Below are 24786 nucleotides of genomic sequence, written 5' to 3' on the forward strand. Positions count from 1 at the left end.
AGTGAAAAATGAAATTACAGCAGGTGAAACTATCATTTAAAAGCTAGAACAGTATGACAATAAGACATCGACATGGTAGCGTGTGTACTTGTATCCCGCCATGTCCTTCAGCTACTCCTGGCAGATCCACATATCCCAGATCAGGTTGGGTATGTAATCTGGATTTCAACCTCCATTAAACTCACCTTCCTATCACTCGTGCACCAAACCCTGTGATAGTCAAATTCCTTCACTTTCGCAGCAACTGGCTCCCAGCTCCAACAGGACAATTGAGCATTTTCTGGGAGACACGGAGGTGCTGTCGCCAGGCAAGTGTGGAAGTACTGGATGTCTCAGCCTCTGACTGAGGCCCGCGGTGTTCCAGGTTTCCCCAGATAATGAGGAAGCTACATCTGTCATTGAGAGAAAGGCTCTGACTGTTGTTTGTGCTTAAGCACAGGGTAGCAGTTTGGAAATACCTGAAGTGGTATCAGGTCAATTGGACAGACCTGGTAAACTCTAATGTGAAGTCACGGTGACCTGGACATGTCCCACAGTGTGGAGGTAGCTGTGTACATGTGCTTTGTGTATTTGTTGGGCTGCTGATAGGAGCCATCAAAGCCATTTGGTCTTTGTGCACCCAGCTAGGAGCCATGACATGTCCTCTGTGGGTGGCAGGCTTTACTCAGATTATGTTCCCTCACAAATATGAGATTTTTATTTTAAATTATTTAAAAAAAAAAATCTGAATTACAAGAAAAATCATTCTTGTAATGTTCAGAGTTCACTCAGATCCTGTTGAGCTGCAAGTGCTGCTTTTCCTCTGAGGAGAACCTTAGTGTCTGACAGCAGGAAAGAACAATCACATCCTCCTAAGTCTGAGCGGAAACACACACACACCTATATCAAAAACTCAGTTTGCAACTGAGGTAACTTAAGGACAAAACTGCTTTTTTCCAAACTTTCCCCCAAATCCTCTCACAGTCTTGAGATACTATGGATTTCTCATCATTAGAGATCATTCTCTCATTTGGTCACTTTAAACTTGATTATTTTCTTGAGGAAAATCCTGTTGTAAAGCGCGTCAGACATGTTAGTGAACCACAGTTAGCATTTTGTAATATCAGAAATGCATCAATAAAACAAAGGTGAAACCAGTCTGGCTTCTCCTGAAGCTCATCCTGTCTGGATCTGCTCTGTAAGGTTGTATTATTTTTGGGAAATTAATGACTAAATGTCCTATGGTGACCAACTTTACCTCCAGAACCGGATGTTTTTATCTCCGTAGACTAAAATGCAATGCAGCTGTAACTATCCAATTCTACAGCTAATGTTCACTTCACGTACACCTGCACCCCACCGTTGACTCTAACAAGTTCTGGCAGGTTCTTGTGAAAGATGCTCTGAGAATAAAGCCCATTGTTCCAAATATAGAATATTTCCAACTCGGTATTGAGTAGGTAAAAAGTTGACAATGGACAAATGACCTCCTGAAATCCAGGCATGCGAACAGAATTGCTTGATATGCTGTGTAGATGGTGCACAGGACTATCCCACAAAGAAATGCAGAAATGGATATGATGGACCTACTTTTAATTGAAATGAATTGTGTATGGTGATGATGGCATTGGTGGCTAATAGTTAATAGAAAAAATAATGAAATAAAAATAAATTGACAGCTTTTCTCCCATTTCCTTCCAAAACTATTATTTTTGTAGACTAACTGCCCAAACCGTTTTCATCCATCCATCCTTCAACTTTAGGCGGCTTATCCAGAGTCAGGTCACAGTGGCAGCAGGTTGAATAAAGTCCAAACATCCCTTTTGACTCCTGGGGGACTCCATGGCGTTCCCAGGCGAGATGTGATAATCTGTCCAATGTGTTCTGGGTCTACACTGAGTTCTCCTACCAGTTGGACATTACCCAGGAAGGTGCTCGGGAGGTATCCTGATGAAGTGGTTCCTTTTTGAAGGAGCAGCGGTTCTACTCCTTCCTCCGGATGTCCGATCTATGATCTATGATCCTCTGAGAAACATGACGGAGAGGGTGGCGTGTCCTGGTGATCCTGGGAGCTGTGTTGTCTGGGACAACAGTCTCTGGTTGGATATCCCGAGGCCAATTGGTCCCATGGGAGGGACCAGACTAAGAGTGGTGATTTATATAACTGTGGTGAACAGGACTCAGACCTTGGAGGGGAGTTTGCCGGTACATCTCTGGTGTCAAGGTCCCGAACCATGGAGCCTGGTGGTGCACGGCCTGAAAAGATGACACAAGGCTGCCAAACTGTGGACCCACAACCTGCAGGGAAAGGAATAGGGGGTCGGGTGTGGCGTTCCCTCACATCATAGACCAGTCACTGCCAAAACCAATAGTTGGTGTTTCAGTACTTTCCAGTACCGATTCTAATAATTTTATTCTAAAGTATTAAAATAAAATATGAATTAGGACAAAGATGGAAATCCTTGAACATCTTGCTATAAAGCGTCTGAGTGTGGACATTTCCTTTAACATGCCTCATATAGATTTATAACATTTCCAATAAAAAATGGAATTAAACACATTAAGTGCACTTAACCTTACTCATTATATCCCTGACCTCATCTTTACATGTGACCAAAGCCTGAGCTGCTGGATTGCTCTTTACTGCAAAGTGGTTCGGGTCAGAGCAACAGAGGCCTGATATTAAACGCTCCCGCTGCGTGTTGGTTGTGTGGCATTTTGGTTGTCCCTGTTGTCACCATGAGGAAAGGCAGTGGACCAGTTTAAGGGCCAGTTAGCAGAGGCTGTGGGCGAGAGATGAAGATTATACAGCCTGGTGGCAGGAGTGCTGCTCAGCATAATGGGGTTTATAGGCCTGGGGGCAGAGTTTGTTTTACGGCCTGCCGGAGGAGGTGATGACAGGAGCGAGCGATGGAGGAGCAGGAGAGACAGTCTTATTATTAAGCCTTGCCACACAGAGAGTGAATGTGTTGTGATGGCCGTGCTGGTGGATGAGTTTAGTTTGCACATGCAGAGACGAGGAGGAGGAGGAGGGCGGGGGTCAGAGGAGCATATAACACCTAAAATTGGATTTGTTTTCAGGGCCTGGTGGTTGAGGTCCACTTGGCCTGGGTGTGGGAAGATCAATGGCACTATCGGCCCTAATGGATGCGGTTGCAAGATAGGGCTGTTTCTGATAAGGGAAGAGTATTGGCTTTAGTGGTGGAGGTACAAGCTTGGTTAACTCTGTGTTTAAAAGAGCTTCTTCTCTCTCTGTGGGTGAAAACAGTGTTTCAGGGTGTACACAAGCATAAGCGTTAGAGCATTCAACCCTTGCCTGCTAGTCACGACAGCCTGAATGTTCAATTTGGTATCACACAGGTTGGAGTCTCTGCAGCCGGTGGCGTGCTGTTTCACCATCAGATACGGATCAGGGCTCAGTTTGGGCCTCGGAGGCTGTGGAGAGTTCAGTCTTGAGATAGCGTGTGGAGGGAGGAGGGGGTGGAAGCAGAAATGACAGGAGGAGGAAGACAGGCGGCCCGGTCTCAACCCCACCGGCGTATCTGCCCCACTTCCCTTCGCCACGCTGTTCCTGCACAGCACGGCGATGGCAGAGGTTTCACCCCGGGGCAGCGACTGCCACCGAGGCCCCGGGACCTGAACATAACCCAGGGCAAAGAGAGCGCCTGCACATCTCTCAACCAATATGCCAGCACAGCGTAGCACGCAGCAAAACAAGGCAGAGCTCAGGAGGAGAGAGCAGCCTCTTCCACGGGGCAGAGGCAGAAATACTGGATGGCAAGCTTTCTGTCTTCATATGAGGCACATTAATCCTCGCAGTGCCTCCCATCTTTATTCATTTATCGGCCTGTGGTGTCCACTCAATCAGTCAGTTAAAGGCTGGCCTGATGGAGCGAGCCCTGCACACCCACCGGAGAGAGGAGGAGAGGGAGGGGAGGTTACACTCCACACCATATAGCCTGAGCAGACACTGCAGTACAGAGATACAAGCGGAGAGGGTTGGGGAGGAAAAGGAGGAAATGTGAGGGGGCTCTTTTAAATAATGAGGCAAAGGGAGGGGGGGGGGCAACTGGAGGTGAAAAGAGAGCAGCCTTGTATCAAGAGTGAGCAAGATTGAGAGGTTCAAAGTAAAGGAGAGAGAGAACAGTCAATATCAGGAGCGAGCGATAGGGAGAGATCCAGGACAACACCTCCACAGACTACTGAGGTATGTATGTGTGAGGGGGGGAGGGGAGGGGGACGGAGGGAGGCAGGGATGTGGTGGTGGAGAGTGTGTGTGTGTGAGAGTTAGAGAGAGGGAGGGATATCCACTGCACTGTTGTGTGACTAGAAATTTAATAGAGAGAGAGAGGGAGGGAGGCAGGAAGGCAGCAGGGGAGGGGAGAGGAGAGAGAGAGAGAGAGAGAGAGGAGGGAGCGACGCAGTGCAAAGCCACTGAGCGAGAGCCGCTGTTGGAATTACAGAGGACTGGGACAGGCTGTGGACGCCGCTAGACCCTCTCTGCAGAGTGTGGGTTTACAGGGATGGGGAGGATGGAAGGGGGGGGGGGGGGGGTCAAGTGAGCGAGAACATATTGTGCATAAAGTGGAAAAGGGCGGCCAAGGCCGTGTGGAGTGTGCAGTGTTTAATAAGAGAAACAGGTTGGCCACCCTGTTGCTGCATCCAGACTAAACGTGTCGGGCTCAGTCATTACCTTGTTCCCCATATGCATCATGCTTCTCCGTGTGTGTGTGTGTGTGTAACAGAGCAGTGAAGGAAGGAAGACACGTGTGTGAGGAGTGTGTGTGTGTGTGTGTGTGTGTGAGGACATGTGCCTGTGATGGAGAGCTGGCGTTGAGCTGCAAGGATGTGAGAAAGAGCGATCCTCTGAGTCTCGATATAGAACATTATCAATCCAGCACTAATCACCCATCTGAACACACCCACCCCCCCACCCCACCCTCAACACTCACCCATCACTCTCCACCTCCCTCCCTCCCCCTTACCCTCTACTATCTGATGGACGGACACACTCGGCCGCCCACCCACTCTCTCTCTCTCACACGTCCTCATGTTAATATCCTGCTGAGGTGATTGACAGCTGACCAGACCTGTAACCTCAACCTGACCTTAAACCTCACTCCCCCTAATTATGTAACCCCCCCCCCATACACACACACACACACACATCCCTGGGGACCCATTCCTAAACCCACCCTCCCCTCCTCCTCAGCATGTCAGTCAACACACACCTGTATACATCCTGCATGTACCTTCATGCAGGGTGGGGGCTGCAGGCAGCACGCAGGTCCAGTCAGGCGGTGCTGTACAGGTGGGGCTCGGCTCTGTGCGTGCGCTTGAGCGTTGCCAAGGGAACCGGCCAGGCAGCTAATGCTCCTTGTAACATGCTGTAAACATCATCATCATCATCACCATCATCATCATCATATTATAGAGATGATATGACCACATGGACACGTATGTCCGCGTCCAAGAACATGTGACAAAATGTGCAGTTTAGTGCAAGAGAGAACTAATTATCAAACAACAATATTACACACATACATGTAAATTACAGCATCATTATTATCTGCTACTTGTTTATTATGTCATCTCGTTTTTTTTTATTAGTAGTTAAACCTTTGCCAGGGTTGTCTGGGTGTTTTTGTGTGCAAGAAAGCAACAGTAGGCAAAAAAATAAAAAAGAATATGAGAATAAATATTGAGGAAATAAATATTTGATCAAATGTCCCAACAGCAGCAGCGTAGCCCAACATCCCCTCGCCGTCGACCAGTGGTTCCATCCACCTGAAGATTTCTGAGACAGTTCTCATTACCAGCGGTGGCAGCGCGGCACTTGGAAAGGGTGAATCAATCAGAGAGAGAGAGAGAGAGAGAGAGGAGAAGCAGTGAGGGAGACAGGAGAGAGAGAGAGAGAGAGAGAGGAGGGAGAGGAGGAGAAGACAGCGTCGGCGGCGGCTCTGCAGTGGAATACGCTGTTATTTGCGGGAAGGTGAGAGCTCGGAGAACCGTGTTTCAGGACCTGCTCGCTGCGCCGCAGGAGAGAGAGGTGAGTCCCGATGACATCCACTCAGGCTGGGTGCAGATTCATGTGCTCTGATTGTGTTGTTTGTCTGGTGTGTGTGTGTCTGTGTGTGTGTCTGTGTGTGGGTCCAGACAGTTTGTGCATTTGCTCTGCGCGCAACAAACTACCAATGCGCTGTGATGGAAATCCTTATTCAGTGACCTGATATGATGTGTGAAGTGTCCTGGTGTGTGTGTGTGTGTGTGTGTGTGTGTGTGTGTGTGTGTGATCCGGTATCAGGCCTTCACACTGGCTGCATGGCTTTTAAAAGGTGGCTCATTCCCGGGATTTACATGTATGACGAGACAGACGCGTGAGAGAGGAGAAGGAGAATCATCTGGTTTTTATCCACATCCAAGCCTGAAACTTTTCTCACACCCTCAGCTGCTGTTTCGTCTTGCTGTGTATTCCTCTGCTCCTGTGTGGTGTCAGTCCAAGTGAATCTAACCTTGGCGGTGAGAGGAGCGTCTTCTCTCCACAAGCTTCATGTGTGATCCGGTCAACGCGCAGCTTCCATCAAACCGCCCTAATCGGGGCACTTCACAGTGCTCATTTGCGTGGTGGGCTGCTGTTACCCTCGCTGGCCCCGGTCGATGACCCCAGATTTTGGAGGAAAAAAAATGCGCAGGCACCTTGCGGCTTATGCGCGGTGGGTTAAGCTCTGAGTCAGAGCCCGGGGCCCCTCCGGCTGAGAGCGAGGAGCACATAGATTAGGACTGATGAATGAAGATCTACTGCCTCTATCTGCAACACAATGATACGGTTATGAGAGGATTTAAATGCTAATGTGCAGTGTTTCAGAGAAATCCGAACGGGCTGGGACTGCTGACTGTGTGTGTGTGTGTGTGTGTGTGCGTGTGTGTGTGTGTGTGTGTGTGGACCAGCTGGATCATCTCCTGAGTTTTATGATAGAGAGAATAAGTTATTAATGGGGTGTTGGAAGGTGAAGTGGGGCACTGGGGCAGGATTAGACAAGACAAGAGAGGCGTGGGGTGGAGGGGGGGTGAGTGTTGAGCTGTATATATGAGAGCCCCCACCAACTCTGCAAGTTTTTGCATATTTGCATCTGAGGAAGGATTTAAGGGAAATTCTGGAGCAGAGCTTTAAGGCATTTGTGTTCGACATATTACTGCATTGTGTCAGTTTTGACCCCCCCCCCCCCCCCCCCCCCCCCCCAGGCCGATTAAACCCTCCTGTTCTGCTGCTTGCCTTTTACATCCTGTGATTTTTATTCATTCACCCATATTAGATTTAATGCTCGTTACAGTACCTGTAAACTTCTACGCCACCGTAGCTCAGCTGTCAAATGAAAGACCATGACACATACCATTTATGAGCCGTGTGCTTCAACAGCTCATTCCTTCCATTAGATCCAAAACAGGCCTACAGACGTAAAACTTTAAGAGGATGGTAAGCTTTTATGTTGTCTGTAAAGTAGGCCTATGTGTTTTATCCACTCATATCGTGGCCTCTACGTTCCGGAGTCCGGAAGTGAGGCTTCTTTCCTTCCTCAGCTGATCACAGAGCTGTGTGCAGCAGCACCAGTCGCTGCCAGGCCCCGGCTTCATGAGAGGCTTGTCACATGATATCACATTTAAAAAGCCAAGGTCCTCCAGCTCAGGGCAGCGCTTCAAAATATCAAGACGTGTCACTGCTGCAAAAGCGAGGCCAAAATGTCAGTGGAATTTGTTTGTCCTGAACTTTGTCCCCGCTCTGCCCACCCCCCACCCCCCCACCCTCTAAAACCAAAGCGTTACCTTAGCTGAAATGAACTCAAAGTGGGCCAGGTCACTAAAAGCCATCGCGGATGTGGTTTTATGGTCATTGCTGTTCATTCTTGGGAGTTTGGTGGCAGAGTTGTTCAAGAGCACACTGAATTAGTAAAGACCTGGAAGCAGAGGGAATCTGTTGCACAACTGAAGTCAAACCTCCCGTACACTCATGACAAGTCTTGACCTGATATGCATGTGATTAAAATAGGATAATTGGAAAGGTTAAGATTAGTTATTGGGATGCAGGTGGAAAGTTTTTCTTCACCAATAACAGGCTCCACATTTATACACCTCTGCTGGCGGCTTCACAAAAAGAAAGACATTTAGATTCTAACATGTGCAACCATCGAACATCCTTTACCTTTTTTTATTCCTCAGCAGCTGTGGAAGAAAAAAACAAAAGTATATCCTGAACTTTTCCACCAGTCTGATGACTTTGTGCGGCCTTCCTACTAATTTTGACTGCCAACCATTAATTTCAACACAAAGGTGCACGTGTCCCACAAAACCGAGCGCTGAATCCTTCCCGTGTCGCAGATTAAGCACCGGCTGAGTGATCTCAGTCATTTGAGGAATCAGGCCAGGCTGCGCTTTAATTTCCGAGGCACACCACTTATGCATGGCCGATGAGCTTGATGAAAACAAGCAAGCAGGTTAACAGGGACATGGTAAATTACACCTGCACACCTGGCCTAGAGGGAAGGTGTGACTTTGAGATAATGCTCAGCCCCCTACCGCTTTTTCCGCTGCTGGAATTGTGGAGCCATTGCAAATTATTTCCAGAGGAGATGTGGAGAAGCCACGGCAAATCCTCTCAAAACAAACACATGAGGTGGGAAAGGGCACGAGAGGAGTGCAGCATATAAATGACTGCCCCCGAAACATCGCCCAATGTCAACGGTCCGTGCATCTTTCAAATGAAGCCAGGACGCTTTCAATCTGGTTAGTGTAGTTTGCCTTTCCTCGTCCCTTTACTGTACCTAAAAGGACAAAGGACTGCATTAATTCCGAGGGACGTGTCTGCTGCTACATTAGAATGCAAAGAGTGTAACTGTTGCCCTAAATTTGGTGTCTGTGTGAGTGTGCGTTTAGCGCGCACGCGTGTTTATGCACACGCACTCGTTTCTGTGCGTACGGCGGAGAGCGAGGGGGAGACAGAGATTATAGATGACACTAAAACCGCTCTAATCAGGGCAAGCTGGTCGCTGATCTCTTCATAGGGCGAGGGTGTCAGTGATTGATGGCTGCGCGACTTGCTGATGTACACAGGTTGAAGGGTGAGGAGGGAGTCGCTGATCAGCCACGAGAGGCTGAAAATTGTGGGAACAACCTCCGGCTGTCCCTTAATAATGCAGCACGAAGAAGCCCCCCCCTCGCCCCCCCTGTCCCCCCCCCCCCCCCCGGCCCTCCCTCAATCTGAGACACTGGGATCATATCACACATGTTGCTGCCGGCCGCCACGTGCTTGTGCCATGCCTGAACCCTGGAGACGCAGATCTGAGATTCTGTTTTTGCGCATGATATGGCACAATTTGAATCTTAGTAACCGGGGGGACGGGAGTGCACGGGCACTGACCCATCCGCAGCAGAAATGCTAAGCTGCCCATGATGGTGGGGTGGATATAATTAGCCGTGATTGGTTTGATTGAGTCTCCCGTCCAGGCCTGGGTGTTGGCCCTTCGGGGATCATGATGACTGTCCAGGCATTAATTATTGAATAATAGTTGGAAGGATGACGATGGTTAATGACACAAAATGAATGCTATAATCCATTGAATTGACATAATTAGAAATGGTGAGATTTCCCCTGAGGAATATATTCTCATCATGACCTAAAGTGGAGAGGGATGCCTGAAAAAGTGGACCGAGGCGATTCCCCCCCACCTCCCTCCTCATACGTTCGTGAATGGCCTTGGGAGATCTGTCTGGCTCTTTGGCCAAATATGCGATCATGTGTTAGTGAAGGCGGTCGGAGAGTGGCTGCTAGCTTGCGTGTCACCGCAGTGACTCCACAGACTGAGAGAGTCGGGACGCGGTCGGGTTCCTCCTGTTTGAAATGAGCTGGCCAGAGAGAGCGGTCAGCCCAGTGCGTCTGATATTGAGTTTGGCAAATGGAAGAGATATTATCTTCTCCTGGTTAGATTAAGTATTAGTAAATGTGATTGGGTAATGAAGGCGGTCAGGCCTCAGTGACCACCATGCTTTGCGGCCACTGTCGGCTTGGCTGCATCTAGGCCCAGAGACTTGAGGGAGTTTGTTTCGGGTCAGTGACGGCATAAGAGCTCAATACAGCATTGCAGAGTCAGGCTGGGGCCTTTCCTCTGTCTGCCTCGGTGACTGGCTGCGCTGGCTGGAGGCACAACAGTAGTGGCATACTGATGCTGATGATGATGACTGTATAAATATTGATGATGTAGATGGCAAGAAACAGATAGTGCATGAGAGCAGTAAACATGAAATTATAACCCTGATGACCAAAGTGTGATGCTTAACAGTTTTTTTTCCCTCCTCCTCCGTCTCCTTGTTGTTGTTTTCTTCTCTCCCTGTGATTCAAGCCTGACACAGACAGGTTTGGTTTCCACGGCGCTCGCAGAGAGATCACGATGAGATGCCTGGAGAGAAGCGTGGGCGCGCTGTCGCACAAGATGACACGTAATCAAACGTCAAATATTTTGGATCTGGTTGGAGGTTGTCGTGTTTTCAGGGGCAGGCGCTGATGTCACAGTGAGATGGTGGCTCCAGAGGAGGGCGGTGAGACATGGCGGCAGTGGTCCCTGGGGGCCCCACTAAGAGCCACAGAGGAGGTAGTTAGTGGAGCTACACGCCATCGCAGTGATAAATCACAGATTGGGCTGTATGGTTAGGATGGTTACTCTCATGTGAACCTGTACATACCTTCACTATTTGTTGTCCAACTCCCCAGACTCCCCGACGTATGTAGAGTGTTGACTCAGTTGTACTCAGTTTATTTATATATATTGCCCCTCTTGCACTTTTCTCTTGCGGTGGCTTTTGGGCTGGGTGGTGCAGTGGTGAGACATTCAGGCTCAAATTTCATTGAGTGGACTATTGAAACATTAGCTGTTAATTGGTGTGGTAAGGTAAGGTGAACTGTGTGCTGTACCTAAAGTGAGTCCTAATTTGGTCATTTTACTCAAGATGAAAATCAAGTTACTAACCTTGTTAACGTACATATGTTTTTTATATACTACAAGACATATGAGTGAAATACATAGTTAAAGATGTGGCTGCGGATTTTAACCTTGAACTGCAGTGAAGCAATGACAGGCTCATAAAATCAGATTCAGACAGACAGGGATTCATACGTCAAATAACCTACGGAACCAATCCCATCAATTTGTGGGGATGGGGGCGTGGCTAAATAAACTTGAAACCTTGTCAGGTCAGAGAAAGTTAGCATTAGCATAACCACTAACACTGTGTCAGCTACTATCAGTTACAATTTAACAAACAACATAAACAAATGAAAGATGTTAACTATGCTAACTGTTCTCTCTGATGTTTCCTCCTCTCACCATCTTGATACTCTCTGCTCTTTCACCGTTCACAGAAACCTTGTCAGAACAGAGAGCGAGACTCTTTGCATTAGCACAGCCACTAACACTGTGTCAGCCTCTGCCAGTTACAAGCTAACAAACAGAATCAGAATCAGAATCAGAATCGCCTTTATTGTCATTATACATAGTACAACGAAATTTGAGCGCTGCTCCCTTGGTGCAAACAATGCTAATTAAATAAAATAGATAAGAACCTAAAGAGAACACAAGAATTAAAAAATAGAGGAGGTATAAAAAGGCAAGTGATATGTACAGATATATTTACATGTGGTATGAATGAAACCCGATTATTGCACATTAGGCCCAGTTTTATTGCACAGGTAATTGGAAGTTATGCAGTGTGAACGACCGGTCATCCGGATTTCTTTTTGTCTTTGTTGACTGCAGTGATAGCCCTCGGGAAGAAGCTATCCCTGAGTCTGTTTGTCCTAGTTTTGTGTGACCTGTACCTTCGGCCCGACGGTAACAGGTCAAACAGGTGGTTACCGGGGTGGGAGGGGTCCTTGATGATGTTTCCAGCTCTGCTCAGATAGCGAGAGTTGGCAATGTCCTCCAGGCTGGGCAGAGAGCAGCCAGTGATCTTCTGGGCTGTGCAGACGACCCTCTGTAGTGCTCTCCTGTCAGCTGCTGAGCACCCCGCGTACCACGCTGTGATGCAGTACGCCAGGATGCTCTCTATGGTGGCTCTGTAGAAGGTCACCAGCAGCCTCTCCTCCAGGTTGTTCCTCCTGAGCACTCTCAGGAAGTGGAGGCGCTGCTGGGCCTTCCTCACCACCGCCGAGGTGTTCACAGTCCAGGAGAGGTCGTCCGATATCTGCACACCCAAGAACCTCCGCCCTTCCTGAAGTCCAAGATGAGTTCTTTAGTTTTTGTGGTGTTCAGTTGGAGGTTGTTTACCGAACACCACGCAGTCAGTCTTTTGACTTCATCTCTGTAGTTGGACTCATCCCCTCCTGAGATGAGTCCAACTACGGTTGTGTCGTCTGCAAAACAGCATCACCATTTAACTAGCTAGCCGTTGTGATTCTCTGATGTTTCCTCCTCTCGCCCTCTTGATGCTCTCTGCTCTTTCACCTGTCAACCCAACGTGATTAGTGGTGGTGGGTGGGTGCTTCCAGCCCCAGTTTTTGATTTTTTTTCCCCCACTTTTTATGTGGGAAAATCATATTAAACAAAATATTACTCATAGTAGAGGATTTTCAATAGTTTAAAACATGTCAGGAGAGGAACTTTAAAATGTAGAAAGTTGAAGGCCATAACAACTTATCAGGAGAATTCAGAGCCAATTTTCCTCTTAGCCGTGTGCCTCTGGTGACCCGTGTCTAATAATATAGAAAACTGGCCTGCAGATAACTATTGTTATCAGTCAATTATCAGTTTACCGCCCTCCTCAGAAAATGTGCTCCCGTGGAAGTGTAGTGAGGCAAAAACACTTCCCCATCACGCTGCAGGGTTTACCGAAGTGACGCTCCGCTTTGGGAGCTGCAGAGCAGGGCCGCGGACGCCCCGAGCCCCCGCCAAACATGACAGAGACACGCAAGATGGTGAGTGGTTACTATGGCAGGTTACTATGGCAACCTCAGGTCTCTGTGAGAGCTTCCATTTCGCACAGCGTGGGAGAGAGGGAGAGAGAGAGAGAGAGGGGTGGAGAGAAGAACCCGCAGAGAGGAGAAGGGTGGAGAAATCAGCAGAGGAGGTGAGGTGTGGAAATAAACATGCCTTAGGTGTAGGGAAGGGGTGGTGGTGATGGGGGGGGGGGGGGGGGGGGGGGGGGGGGGGGTGAGGAGAGGAGAGGATAAGGAGGAGAAAGAGAGGGGAGCGCTGTAAGAGGAGCGGAGTGTAAAGGAGAAAAAGTGATGGAGAGGCGTGAGTGATGGGGTGAGACTGAGGTGTGAGAGGGGCAGATCAGAGGGCAAGGAGGACGGATCACGTGGCCCGTTAGAGCAGATCTGCGCCGCATCCACACACGCTGGAATATTTCAGCGCTGCATTGTAATCACTCTGGTGCTGCACTGTGTGTTTCACTCTTTATCTCTCCCTCTCTCTCTCCTCTCGCTCACCTCTCTGATTTGGTTGGCAAGGCGCACGGCTGCGAGAGACATTGTGTCAGTCTTGGTGACTGGTCTCCATGGAGACGTCCATCAGTCAGTCCATGTCAGTGTTTCGTGGGCAAGGGCTTATCGTGTTTGTCAGTGTGAGTGTTTATCTGTCTGTGTATTAGTCAGTGTGTCACTCAGAGAGGAGGCCGGGGTGAGGCCTGGATGGATTGGGGGGGCGGGCAGGTTGGGGGTTTGCTTATCGCACATGCTTTTGTTTATTTGTTTGTTTGTAAAAGAAAATCAGCCTACCAGACACTGTAAGGTCTCGTGTACAGTCATGGAGCTGGAGGTGCACAGACAGATGGACACATAATTAAAGCGCCTCCACCTCTGCTCCACATGCTCCACATGTTGCACCACACTGTCTCAATGTTTGTTTGCCTTTCTCCACCTCTGAAATCCTAATTAAGTACCGAGCCCCCGCTTCACTGTAAAAGCTGCTGCCGTGCACTGCAGAGTCCTGCTGCTGATGCACACCTCCCCTTTTTCAGTGTTATTTAATGTAATATTAACTTGTCCATTCAGTGCACAGTCATATGACACTGTGATTGTGTTATGTTTCTGATTCATTACAATGCCACCATGTTATTTTTGTTTTTTTTACAGTGCATTTTTGTGCATTGCCTCTTTTTTAAAGTCTAAACACACAGATGTGTTGTGCACTCATGCACTTTACACCTTGACAGTTGTATATAATATATAATGTAGTGTCCTCCTGTATATTTATAGAATAGTGCACTAGTTTTTTCATTAACTATTTTCTTAATGATTCTTTTTAATTGTTGCCTATGTAGCACAAGTGGAGGCAGCACCTCCATATGTATAATCCTGTGTGGATGACCTTGACCTTGAGTAGTAAAGAAAATCCATGTAATGCCATCAGTGATTCTTATTAGAAACAAATGTGTTTTAAATGTGCTCAGGTGCAGCAGCTGAGTGGAGTGTGTGTGTGTGCATGATGGGAGTGAGGGAGACTTAAACAAAAAAAAAAAACTACACCTACTAACTCCCAAGTGCAGCCTTGTTGAAACCGAGTGACCTCCCCACCCCCACCCCCCCACTCCAATTAAGCTGTGCCTGCTCTGTGGATGTGCAGCACACCAGCCTCCAACCGTTAGATTTATACTTAATAATAAGAGTGCACACTCTTTGGCTCTGCACCACCTAAATAGTGCAAACTATAAATCCCCTCAGACGTGCAAATGGTAGAGTTGCATTATACACAAATAAATGAACAGGAATGCAGAGGATGGCACTTACAGTACATGCTGCTCCACAGAGTCTCAAATGTAACTGCAGGCTGAAATGATGGATATTAACTTTAGCACTGCACAATGTGTTTCAGTCAAATGTTTTTGATTTCAAGATGTAAATGCCAAACCACATACTCTTTGTGTTGCACATATTTCCTTCATCTACTACAGTTAATCAAATGTTGTTTCATATTTGGTGTAAAAGTCACCTCACTGTTGTGAGTGTGGGCTCTTTTAAAGCGTATACCACTGACTTGATGATGCGTTCACATGCTGGTGAAATGCTCTGAAATATAAGACATGAAAGTTTACTGCCAAACAGCACTGCATTCACAAGCAACCCAAAAGAAGCAAATTCATATTTTGTTAAAAGCATTGCGTGAATTGGACAGCATGATAATACTTCAGTATTATCATAAGTGATTGTAGGACAATCACTTTAATGCAGCAATAATCCAAGATGTGTTTGTGAAAGGAAAAAAAAACAAAACAGGTTCATCCAAATAAAAAATAGTTTCAGAAAAGCAAACATACGGTGGCCCTGAGAGCTCAACACACTGCAACTTATGAAAAAACACGCAAATAGACAAAACACACAATTCAGAAGGCATCTTCATCAATATGACAACACATGTGCTGCAACTACTCACAACACAACAGAAGTGTTTCCAGGGGACACTAAAAAGTGATGAACCAGGCTGGGACGCACATGTTGTTCAGTGCTTTGTGACTTTTGAATTTAAAAGCATTGAACAAGTGCACATGGATTTATTATACGATACTTGTCTTACCATCCGTGTAAGTGTATGGATCATCATCATTTTTTTATGTGTCCCCTGGAAACACTTCTGTTGTGTTCATCACGGGTTGTCACCGTACAAACATGAAAAATCAGTCTATTATCTCAGAAAATGACTTTTAAAAATGAAGTGACAATTACATGCATTAATTTATTCATGGGGAATTTTTTTTCTCTTTGACTACCTTGAACTTTGACCTTGAGTGTGTAGTGTAAGGGAACAAGTTTTTAAAAGTAACCTCCCCAACTCTGCTCATATAGACCTAAAACAATCTTGTATCCTTCACTCTCATACATGTTACACTAACCTTTTTTCTCTGAATGCAGCACAGACTGACCCCATCACAGAAATGTCACTAAACGCACTCCCTGACAGTCACCTGGAGTCAGAGTTTGACACGCCACAGTTTGACCTCCTGAAAGAAATCACATACACACTTGCATTCTTTCTCCTGAGTAAAAAAAAAGAAAAAAGGAAACAAAAGGAAAGGAAACTGAGGGCAGTGTGAAGCACAGAAATGCTGAACCAAGTCCTCCTCTCTCCAAAACAGCTGCGAGCAACAAACGCTCAGCTCAGAAACACTGGGAAAAGGTTTTAGAGCAACCCAAAAAAAATGTGCAGTTTACATTGCTCTGTAAATGGCTGAGAGACATTTTGATTAGCTGCCTGCTTTGGCTTCTTCCTCTCTCTCTCTCAGCGCGCTGGAATTGAGTGTATCAACACACTTAACAACCTTAAATACGGATTAATTGTTCACGAAATGGGCGTCCCGACCAGGCAGGACCACAGCACGGACAGTAATAACTGGATTTGATTTGAAGTCGAGAGCTGGCGGAGTGAATGTGAAAATGTTAACATTAAAAAGACTTTTATCCCAGCATGTAATGACAAGTGGTACGAAGCCCCCAGTCAGGAATCTGAACATGTGGGGTAGGTAATGTAATGTCTGTTAATGGGGAGTGCTTTAGCAGGGTGATGAACACAGTGACTTTTAATCTGCAGCTCTTGGCCCCCTCTAAAGAGGAGGAGGTCCCCGCTCCTGTAGGAGCAGCTCTGAATAGATCAGGGCTTCTCTCCGCATCCTGCATCCTAATGAGAGCAACGGCGCGTCTTTGGACATTTTGAGTGGGAGGACGAAGGTAGGAGACGGATACAGTGCAGAGGGGGCTGCAGTATATCCTGTTTGACAAGGATGAGTGGTGATTAAAACGTGGAACGCTCCGGTTTAAGAAACCTCATCAGGCTGTTGTGCTGTTTTCTAAAAATAAGCACTTATTGTCTAATATTGCTCCAATAACCAAACTGAACGCTTTGTTGTGGCAAAATCACACACGAAATGTGAGCGCTGCGGCATCTGAGGCTGCACGTCCTGTCATGAGATCACACTAAGAAGCTTAATAAGTAAACAAGGAGGAAATGAGGAGGAGTTTCTGTCTAATTAATAGTTTATCATACAATCATAAGCTCAATTGACCTTCTGCACATTCATCTGAGGAGTACAGGATGACACATTAGCTCAAGTGGTAACAAGGCATTCAAAGACATCAAAAGTGCATCAACTACATTATAAATATGTTATATCAGTTACAACAGGAACATGATGTAACAATAACAGGATGAATACTTTGTGTGTCCTGTATGGAGTTAACCCGGAAACCCAGTTGATGTGGTGACGGTTTGATTTTAAGGAAACATTGATGAGCGTATAATCGTCCTGTAATCCGTTATAATGCAGTTTAATGCAGGTTTTTAGACAAATTCCCAATTAAATCAGACTTTTAGAGCGTCTTCATTTTGTAATCTGACACATTTGCAGCTGAAATTGATTGTTAATAAAGTTGTGTGATCCAAAGTGACTGATGAAGAAGATGACACCATAGGCAGGAAGTACAGAGAATACATTACAGCTCACACCTTCTACAAAGGCTGCACAGTCCTTTAAATGTATCACTGATAACAGAAGATATGTGGACAAAAATGTGCTGTGCAAAATGTGACAAATTGTTGGATCTGGATTTAATCACTTGGTTCTTAGCAATTTGTTCCTTCTACCAAATTTAATTGGATTTTTTTTCTACCTTGCTACTGTAACAAAAAATAAGGCAAAAATTAAATTTATACATCAATTTTAGGTATTTTAATATCAACAAGCACATCATGTTTTGTCCACAGCCTGAAAATAACAAACCCCAAATAAAACGGTTTCCGTCTCTTATAATTAGTCTGTAGTGACACTGAGACAAATTACAGAGGCACTATTGTGGTAAAATGTAGTTATGTTTATGACTTTTTAATTTTTTTTTATATTTGCCTGTTTCTCTTTGTATGCTCTCCTATTATTTCAGACACCTGCTGCGTGTTAAGTAGTGAGATATATGATTATCCAGCAAGGTGAACAATGATTTGATTGATTATATTCGAGTCCTTGGACTTGAATCCTTTACTTCATAAGGATTCATCAGATTACTGTGCACTGTAGGGTTACTTTAGTCAGTCTTTTTTTACTTTTAATCAGCTTTTAGTCGACTAAATTTCATTTTAGTTTCGTTTTAGTTCAAATCCAAGAATGAACATTTTAAATATTTCAAACTTTATAAAACTGCTTTCAAATAAGATTTAATCCAACTGAGTTTAGGCAAAAAGATAAAAAATAAATAATAAAATAAAAACAAGCCAAAAAATAACAGGTTGTATGATTAAGAATGTAGCTTTGCATTGCGGGAGTCTGGTCTGACGTTATTAATTTTAACAATCCTCACATGAAACATCCAGACATGAAAAGGAGAAAAACAAAGAAGTGTGGAAAGATGCAACATTATCACATCCAATGCAATCCAGCTCTTGCAATATGAGTCGGTCGTTGTTATGATCTTAACTTTCTGTTTCATAACACAAATCCAGGGTAACCAGAAAAAAACCCAACACAACTGAAAATATTGTTAGAAATATTATACCTATAATTTTCGGTTTTAGCTTTGCTGGACTATCTGCAAGCAACGCAGCACAGCCCTGTTGTTTCGAGATGCTAATACACAATGGACCTTCATTATCAAGCTTAATAAGGCTTTAAAAGTATCAGAAGCTTATTTAATCTCTTAACTTTAATGATAACTTGGTTTTTGTGAGGCGTCTCCTCAGGTTTCTGGTTTTCTTCCCAGAGATTTCGTAGCTGCAGGGCTTCTCTCTCACTTTTCCTCTTGGTGGCATTATATCTGAAGTGGGTCCAAATGTCAACCCGTTTTGCTGCCATCATGTTCCCTTCCCATCACTATGTGCTGTCTGAGATCCTACTGCTGTAGCATTAAAACTGCATGCAGTAGCGAGGTCCAGGCGGACGTTCACGGTGCACTGCAGGGTGAGCGTTCAGGGTCACTGGGAAGATGATTCAGGAAAACAGGAAGTGGAATGTGCGTGTGGTTGGAATCCAAAAGTCTTTTCTTGCTTAGGAAAGTTCCTGCCTGAATGAAAGGACCTGGAAGTATCTAAGTGGCAGCCATCTTCTCTAAATGATAAGGAAAGGAGCTTCAATGCTTCCTATCTTCTCTCCTTTAGCATAGCTTTATGAAAGGAAAGGAGATAATGCCGTCCCACAATGCCTTGCAGCAGCAACATTTAAGGAAACGCACCATTGTAATTTCACCCACGTAAAAGCAGAAACAACACAGCACCTGTTTTATGTTTGTGACACAATCAAAAACTTATGGAAATCCTTACACGATCGTCTGAGCTCCACAACCATAAATAGATCTGTCCAGTTAGGAGTCGTCTTAAACAACAAGCATTTTGAATTTCTATTCCCTAAGAAAAGACTATATACATAAATGTTTCTCTGAACTCCTCCCACTGTACAACATTTTTTCTATTTATCAAATGTATAAAAACTGTTAAAAGCACAACTGTATATACTGTATATACTGTCTGAATATAATATACTCTGGTTCTTTCCATATCTTTCTATAATTATCATTTTAATGGCTCAACTTTCTCTACTTTTTCCTGTTATGTTATTATATTATTAAGACATTTAAGTCCTGTTTCTTTTTTATTTTTCTTTCTACTTTCAAAAACATCCATGTTGTTCTTACCTCCTATGAGTAATTGATTAGTCATGTATGAACTGAAAACATCCTTTCTTACGAGGTGTGATTCTGTTTTTGTAGGAAACGCTTATCCTCCATGTGTTATAAATAATTTTTAAATAGTGTCGGTGCAGGCTGATCATCTTTTCCTTAAGAATTGTCCTTCACATCTTTCTTTGACCTCATGACGTTTTCCATCAGTGGAAAAAGGAAATCTTTACTTTCTGACCAAAGCCAATGAAAGATTTGGATTATATGTCCCAAAATACTCTTTTTTTTTTTTTTTAAACTCCATTTTTTGTTTGGAGATTTAGTCACAGTTACTGTTCACTGGCGTCAGGTTTGTCTTGTCTTCATCATGGGAAAGGTTGTTGACAAATATATTTCATCACAATTTCCATTAACAAGCTTTACTCTGATGTACGTGGATCAGGTCTTATGTTAAAACAAATTAAATATTGATATAGATGAATGTAGTGTATTTTTTTTATTGTTTAACATTTACCTCTCCTTTAAAATGCTTCAGGTCTTTACAGCCTCGTTATATAAATAATTATACACACTTAAAACCACATTCACCACCTACTTCCTCTCTTCCATTCTGTCCCATTTCAATGTACCATTCACTTAATGATATCAGCCATCAAACACATCAAGTGAATAGGAGTCAGACTCAGATATGTTTCTACATAAACCTGTATATACTTGTAGGAAAAATCTATATCAAGTACAATAGTGGTGTTTTCACCTGAATCTGGCAGCGTGCTGGTATAACAGACCCTTGTCCTTAAATCGCTGCTGGGGGGGAGGGTGAGGTTATCGACTGGCACCATTGATTCATCTGTGCTAACATCTTACGTCTCTGAATATTTCAATAACCTGGGGGGGGCTTCTTCCCCTGGGAGCCAGACATGAATCAGGTATAAGTGAGGCCACACAAAAGACGTTAATACACTATTAGTCACACTGCTTACGGTGTGTGTGTGTGTGTGTGTGTGTGTGTGTGTGTGTGTGTGTGTGTGTGTGTGTGTGTGTGTGTGTGTGGGTGGGCAAATGACGTCAGGGCTTCATTCACCAGCAAGGCCAGTGCTCGTCCAGCTTCCTTTCAGTGCCGGGGGGGGGGGGGGGTAAACACAGCGGAGGAGGCCGGCAGAGGAGACAGAGGGAAGGAAGTGGGGGAGTGTGGGGCTTCCTCTCTCCCATCCAGCACAATACGACACAGTGGCACCCCCCCCACCACCCACTGCCACCACCACACCACTCCCCATTTAAAAACTATTCACAAGCACCTTCTGTCATAGCCTCGTATTCCCACCCCCAACCCCCCACCCTGATCGTTAAAAAGAGAAAACCCTGTGCGTGACTCGGCTTTTTCTGCTGAATAAAACTGCTTTTTTTTTGTTTTCCATTAAATCAGAGCTTCTGTGTCCTGATGCAGAATTTCCCTTTTCATTTTTTTAAAAGCCCCCTGGTCTTTTATCCCAAAGTCAATTTTGTCTGGCAGTTAGTCAAATGCTTTAAATGTTTATAAGGGCCTGTGAAGAGTGTAAGCTTTAAGTGTGATAGACTACCCTGGGACCAGGAAGGGGCTGAGTGTGAAGGAAAAAATGAGGCTAGATGAGCAGCCTGAGCTAAAAATTAATGCTGGTTAGTAGCAGACTGTGGAAGGTCTGGACGGGATTATAGGCTAATAGGCTGGTTACAGAGAAACTGTCTCTGTGGCAGGATTATCAGCTGACATGACTGTGGAAGGACGCTGAAACAAATAAAATGTTTCGTTATTTATTTCAATTTTGAAATTCTAAATGCACTTCTTAGCTCAGGTGGCACAGTTTATATTTAGTTTGGCCTCTGCGTACTGTATGTGATTCTGCAAGAGCTGCTTTTTTTCTCCCTCCCCCCCCGGCTGGGACAAACAAGATATTGCAGGCTGAGTGAGGAGCGCCTGCTAAGTGAAAATTTAGTGGTTGTTTTATGTTAACCAGCAGACACTGAGGGTAATCATATTAGCGCTGATTTATCATATCCTAAATTTGTCTGCTTCTTATGAGCTGTGCAGCAGCGAGATCACACTTGTGATAGAGCAGCTCCGCCTCGGCCCAGGAAGGCCTGGAGAAATTAACGTCTGGGAAAGTGAAAGACCTCACTGCAGCCTACCAGATTGTATTGTGGTCCGTCATATTCCCTTCTAATAAGAAGCAGTGAGATGAGACTGATTTGGTTTGGCGCTTTGTGTTCAAATGCAGTTCACTGGAGGGGCCAGCCTTTTTAGAAATCTGAATCACTTTGTCAAATTATGATTGAGCTGATCTGATATTTAGAGGACGTTTGTCTGCTGGTCAAATGACTTTTAGATGATGAGAAAACTGCCAAAGCTCCACGACAGACGCTTGGATGTTGCATGCAAACACTTGAGTATTCATCACTTAATTCTGACACAAAATGAGAAGACAGAGCTTCAAATACTTTAAATGATGATCAGTATAAATAATTTTATATTGGCTGTAGATCACATGACTAATTGTATGTGGAAGGGATTTCTTGTTGTAGTGATGAGTGCATCACCCAGCTCCCCACATAGCAAAATAAATACTTGGGCTGCATGCTTGTGTTTCTTTATATATACGTCCAGTTCCACGGCCCAGTTTTGGCCCATTGACAACACGGGAGGATGACAGCCTGAATTTGCCCAGATGTGGGTGTATATGGTCCAGACTCAGACCGAGGACTTCTGGTGAGGGAGATAAAACATTCCTCTTGTTACGAATAGGAAGTTAAATTCATTAGCAATAAAACGCACAATTGCTCAATTCAATACACTCACAGGTTTTACTGCTGCAGCGTTGCTTGGTTTGGTGACCAGTAGCTTATGGGGACTGATGTTAGCCAACTTTAGCTAAATAATGCTGCAAAACACACATTACTTGGTCAGCTGGCTAACTTTATGACTACTCTCTACTTACAACAGCTTGGCTAATTACATTTAGATAGTAGTTGTGCATTTTCAGCTCTTTCTGCTCTCCTAGCATTCATTGCTTTTGGCCACAGCAGGCAGTTCTAAAAACCCACTGTACACTATCTGCCACCAAACGAAACCAAAGTTAGCAACTAGCTAATGAACACAGCGGAACGCTTAGCAGCTGACGTGACAGATATTTGAGATGAAAAACTGAGCTAAACGTCACTAATATTCAAATTATATTTGCCAAGTGGACAGAAATATGACTCCATATCTGCTGGATGTGTAAATAAACATATTTCTTGCTTGTTCGTCACATCATCTTAAAAGGTGATAAAATGACAATGTTGTTTTCACAGCTCGTTCCCTCCAGACCCTGGCGCCCAGAAAAATGACTTGTGAAGATATGTCAACCTCATCACAAGCTGTAGCCGCAGTGTGGATGTGAATTGTTTCTTCTTGCTTCATTTTAAGGATTTTCAGAGGCCTGAGGAGGTAAAAGTGTCCAATGTTCAAAAAAGTCAGAAAAAGGAAGCAACATTTTTATTGTTTTTCTTTAATATCCTATTGATTCATATCAAACCTCACTTTCTTAAAACAAGTTTTAAAAAAGATCTGCACAGCACATTTGTACAGTGACACTGCCAATCTGTTTCTGTTGAACAGAAATAAATTTGTTTCAGGATTCTGCTAGAAATTAGAGTCTGTATCTTGGAAAAAAGACAGAAGAACACAGATGTCTGTTCTGTAATGAAGATTTGATTCCATAAAATCCTCAAAACAAATTGGAAAAGAAATCTACTCACCACACTGAAAGATTTGAAGACTATTGTTACTGGGGAAAAGATATAGTTTAGGGGTCCTGACCCCCAGGTAGGGAACCAGGATACTGTATTTTCAATAGAAACATCCAGGGCTAATTCACAAGTTCTGATACTTAAAACATTTTATTTTTAGCTGATTCAACCTCTGCTGTCTCTTATACCATCTTCACTTTATGAAACAGATGAAGTACCCTGATATAAAAAAAACATGTTTTTAAATGAAAAAAATTAAGTTACTATTTCTTCTTTTTATTAATATCTTCACCTTCTATCAGTCAGGATAGGGTGCCAGGGTCACAGCCAGTGACTTGACCATTGGAATAACCAAAAATGTGTTGTAGTCCTAAACAGTGAGTTCAAAAGAATCTCCACAAAGATGGCAGAGAGGGGACAGTCCTCTGTTCACTTGTCCCCTGAGACCTCGCCCCCTAGCGATGCCTCAAGGAGCCAAGACTCTTGTGAGGAGACGTCCCCTCATTGCCGTTGGCATTCATACTGAAATGGGAGACAGAGGGTTGGAGGGAACAAGGCAGGAGGTGAATCTGGGTTCTCGCTCTTGCCCTCTTCATCACCCCGCCACACTAACTCCCTGCCAGTTGTAAGCAATTAGACCACGAGCATTGTTGCTGTTTACCGACATCTTGTGTGCTGCAAATTCTGCGAGATTGTTTCTGAATCGTTTTTTATTGGTATCTGTTATGTGGGCCGTTAAGGCTGATATTGATGCCGTTTAGATCGAAGGAGCCAATTTCCCTCAGAATTTTATTTTTCTCTGGGCGGTAAAACCTCTGAAACAGCAGTTACTGCAAAACATGGGGTTTCTAAAAGACAGTAACAAAAGGTAACTGCTTTCTGTGGAATCTGGTCTGCGAATTCAGTTCAGATTAAGAGATTCAGACAGAGTTGTTGATCAATGCTGATATTGATCAGAGAAACATTATCATATTCATCATATTAGGCATAGACCACCGCTAACTGAGTTTTAATGAAAAGGAAATTGATTTAATAAATTCACTGAATCATCAGCTGCTCTGAAACATACAACCCATCATGTAACAGCAGCATCAGCAGCTGTGGTGCAGCAGCTGAAATCTGTTTTACGTTATTATTTTAAATTACTTCCTGGTCTCAGAAACGGAGGCGTGTGAGAACAAATTTTCCACTGTCTTAAAGCCTCGCAGACACAACCCTGATTGGGAAGATGTCACTGCGATCAGGAAAGGTCATGGCTCTATTCCCACCGCACAAACCGACATTATTAGCTTTTCTCTCTCTCTCTCTCTCTTTTTTTTGGCTGCTTGTGGCTGCATGAGCTGCCATCTTAGTGTGTGCCAAGTCATTATAGATGGGCCTCCATGCTGATGTGCAGACAGGACACT

The 24786-nt window shown here is 44.7% G+C and overlaps 1 protein-coding gene across 1 annotated transcript in view; it reads left to right on the forward strand.

Annotated features, from left to right (window-relative positions):
- The first annotated feature begins 5884 nt into the window (after positions 1-5884).
- lrrc4ba (leucine rich repeat containing 4Ba) overlaps positions 5885-24786 on the forward strand; it is a 31673-nt gene continuing 12771 nt past the window's right edge. The window contains exon 1 of the mRNA XM_071467043.1: positions 5885-6028. The gene's annotated coding sequence lies outside the window, so the exon portion shown is untranslated. The remainder of the gene's footprint in view (positions 6029-24786) is intronic.

Source organism: Trachinotus anak, unplaced genomic scaffold, assembly GCF_046630095.1.
Source record: "Trachinotus anak isolate AG129_WGS33_773 ecotype Australia unplaced genomic scaffold, CSIRO_AGI_Tana_v1 ptg000003l, whole genome shotgun sequence".
Lineage (NCBI taxonomy): Eukaryota > Metazoa > Chordata > Actinopteri > Carangiformes > Carangidae > Trachinotus > Trachinotus anak.